The following is a 3,973-nucleotide window of genomic DNA, read 5'->3' on the forward strand; positions in this document are numbered from 1 at the left end:
CGCGTTTCTTTGTTCTAGCACCTGGCTGTCAAGTGTGAAGTAATGCTACCTACTTCGTCTGGGTGGGTGAGGCCCCACCGACTCCCCGGAGCTCCGTGAGGGCAGGCAGTGCCCAGGTCCTTTGACTCTCAGCGCCGGGAAGTAGTGGATGTCCCTTAAATGTTTGTGATAATCTGGGACTCTGTGACCCGTGGGGGTTTCTACACACCAGAGCATGAGAAGGTCACCCTTGGGAAACCGTTGCTACAAGCAGGTCTCCTGACAGGGCTGAGGCAGGACTGCCTCTGGAGCAGGGGTCTTCGCGCTCCAGGACACTGAAGGTACAGCTCCCTCCCCCCTCACTTGAGCAGATTGTCTGCTCTCCAGGGTAACAGCGATGTATTCAAATTGTGTCTACTTTATTCAAGTTCCTGTAGACAGTGAGCTCACAGACTGACGGCATCTTGTGTGGAGGATGCAAGAGAGACACCTTCTCCACACTCACACCTGCAGAGGGATGCACGTTTTCAGAACCGACATCCCCCCAATTGGGTTGGGCTCCAGTGAGCCAGAGGATTGGGGGCCTCAAGAGCTCCACCCAGCAGGAGGTCACCACCCTCAGCCCCACCTGGCCTGATGGCTGTGGATGAGTGAGGCTGGCACCACCTCCGGCTCTGGGTCTGGGACTCTGGTCTATGACTGGGGCCTGATGAGGGTTTAGGCTGGGCAGGAGTTGGGGAGGAGAGGCAGGCTCTTTTCTGCCCTCTCCCCCCTCCCCCTGCCCTCTTTTCAGGAAGATGTGTACCCTCTGTGCTCTCTCCTGGGGCTCTCCTCTGCCCAGTTCCGCTCCTCCCCGGAGTGTGGGCCAGGCCAGGGGATGGCTTCAGAGACAGAGTCTGCTTCTCCGGAGGAACTTCCCACCTCCCCAACGAGAAGGAAGCTGGGGAAGCTGTAAACTGAGTGCGCACAGGCCAAGTGCTCACAGCATTTGCTCGCTTTGTGTGCATCATTGTATTTGGCATCTTTAATAACTCCATAATGCTTGCAGTAAGTATTCTTTCTCTAGGCACTTCTAGGATTCTTGTTTTCCATTTCCTGCAGCTCAGAAAGGGTAAATAACTCACTCAAGGGCACACATTTCAGATTTGAGCCCATGTCATTCGACTCTGGAGCCCACGGCCTTATCTGCCACACTATACTGCCACCCAATAGTCCTGAAAATGTGACTTTCCTGGGGTCACTCAGTCCAGCTGAGAGCCACTCTAAGCATTAGTTAATTGCTTCTAGTTCCCTGTCCACCACATGTACCACATCTTTTGGGCAGAGTTTGGGGTCCCGGGCCTTTCCTCCCTCTGGTATTGTAGTGCTGGGTTTTCTCTGGGGGCTAGGCCGTCCCATAATCCCGTCACTCTTTGATTAGGAGGCTGTGAGTCCTGCCCTGCAAGTGTGGAAGCTCTGCTTTGTATTTTGAGTTTAGAACCTGGAGGAAGAGACGACTTCTGAAACCAGGTGCCCTGGGCCGAGTGACCCTGCCTCAGGAGAAGGAAGTGTGCCTCGGGGCTGGACAGAGCCGCTTTTACCTGCTCCATGGAGAAGCTGGCTGGGATGGCGCCAGAGCTGGGGTCACAGAAGACGGTGCCTCTTCTGGGTGGGAGAGAGGCCCAGACAGATGATCGGGGGGTGGGAGCAAGAGACACTTCTAACCACACGGCTCCCGGAGCCCCCCAGGCCAGCCCAGGGCCTCAGTGTGCCCACTGGGGGCTGCCTGACTCCCCACAAGATTAGTGTGTCTCCCTGGAGCTCTGAGCAGTTGCTTCCCCTCTCCTGTGTTATTAATACTTTCCCTTATAGCACATGCAGGTGTTTTTTACCTCAATCGATTTCACATTTGAAAGAGAATGACCGCACTGTAAGTTTTCTTGTATCTCTCTATAGGGCCTGGTCGGTGAGGTAGCGGGGGGAGGGAGAGGGATATAAACATACCAGCCTTGAATGAATGAATAAGTGAATAATGAGAACCAGGTGAAACGGCGAGTGTGTACACACATGCGGGCACATGCACGTGTGCACACATTCGGGCGTGCCTGTGTGTTGAGGGTGGTTTTTGCTGAAGGTCGGAGAGACAAGGATGAGAGAGGAGGTGGGATACGGAGAACGGAACCCAGACCCAGTGCAAACGTGCGTGATCGTGACCCCCGTGACCCCCGCAGCCGGTGACGGTGTGCTGATCGTGACCCCCGCAGCCGGTGACTGTGCTCACTGCCTGTCAGCTGTACTGACCAGGCGCCTCACATCTGATGCCCACAGCCACCTCCGAGGCTGGCACAGTGCTGTCTTTGTTTGACAGATGATGGAGCTGGATCTCAGAGGAGGAGGTGGCTGGCTAGAACCGGTGTGGGGTGAGCAGTGGGCCCAGGACCTAGGGCACCAGGTCAGCTGCCCGGGGAGCCTGAGCGTGAACCGTGAAACCAGCCTCTTGCCGCCCTTGTGCTTCTCTTCTGAGACATTCTGTGAGCTCTCCGTTTTCTAATAAATTATTTGAAAGTATTTGTCTGTTAACTGTCTTCACCGCTAGACTGGAAGCTCCAGGAAGGCAGGGACACACTGGTTTTCTGTCCTTAGTCACACCCCCTGCTCTTAGACCCGGTCCTGTTACGTGGTCAGCACTCATCAGCATGTGTTCTGAAAAGAAGGAGCCTGGGGCTCTGAAGCCCCTGCCCCCCTCCCCTCTCTCCTCCGCACTCCAGTTCCACCAGCCGGCCCGCTCCCCCGCCCAGCCTCATCCCAAAGTGAGACTAGTGGGCGCTCAACGCCAGGGCCGGTTTTTCTCCCAGCTGGTCACTGGACTCGTTAAGTACCGACATGTGGCTGTCTGTCTCTGGCTCAGGGTGGGGCTTCACCAGGGAAGAGGGCAGCCGCCACGCAGTGGTGACACCGGGACTTCTAGAGGACTTTGTGACGGGGATGGAATGTCCCTGCGTCTTGTGCAGGACGGCAAGATGGACACGCAGTGAAAGCACTTGAACGAAAGCTGCCAGGCCATTGCGATAGGATCCCTCTTGACTGCCAGAGTTGAATTTCCCTGAAGACACACCACACCGAGTCGTGCTCCGGATCTCCACGTGCTGGGGGCCTGGGGCTCCTCCTGACGCCCGCACAGGAGATGCCCCAGCAGAAGAAAGGGCAGACCAGCAAGGGAGGTTGGAGGCCTCCTCCTCAGAGCTTCTGGAGGCCGATGGCCCTTTCAGAAATCCCTGACTCCTGCACATCCTGCTTTCTCCCCCAAACACTCTGTTTTCCATCTGGGAACACAGAGGACTTCCTTCGTCCCTCTCTCTCAGGAAGTGGCTGGGGCAGCCTGGAGCCTCTGATGCCGGGCCCACAGGCTCCTGGGCAGAGGAGACTGGGTGGGCGGGGTGGCTCGGAGTTTCTGGAATCGCCTCCCTTTCCCGGGGCTGCAGAGCTGGGGAGTCCCCAGCACATTACCAAATACAGTAGAAAGGAGGCTGTGGACCACACGCTGACCACAGCGCCGTCCACCCTGGCGGGGCGCCACGTGTGCCTCGAACAGGGCAGGCCTGGCCAGCTGCTCGGGGAGCCCGGGTCCTGCCTGCTCTCCTGGCTCTCTGTGGCTCTCTTCTGCTCCTGCCAGCCTCCACATTTTTGTATCTTTTTCTCATTGCGTGGCCCCCTTGTCTTTAAAAGGCTAAATGCTCTGTACTAAATTTGGTCACACAGCGCTCCAAGATTCCCTGGAATGTCCTCAAGTTTCAAACAGCTCTGACGGAGGGGCGGCCCGCCCCCGCCTGGGGATTGGCTGCTCCTCCCGGGGCCGGGCCGTCGTGGGGCCTTATTGGCCGCTGGCGGGACCAGCCCAGGTCCACTAGCCCTAGGCTCCCTGCTGCAGCTCCCAGATCACACTTGGACACCTGTGTGGGCCGGGCGGGGGGAGCGCGGCCTGGACCACCGGGGGTCTGCTGCATCCAAGCCAGCA

Source organism: Bos taurus, chromosome 16 (genome assembly GCF_002263795.3).
Source record: "Bos taurus isolate L1 Dominette 01449 registration number 42190680 breed Hereford chromosome 16, ARS-UCD2.0, whole genome shotgun sequence".
NCBI classification, from domain to species: Eukaryota; Metazoa; Chordata; class Mammalia; order Artiodactyla; family Bovidae; genus Bos; species Bos taurus.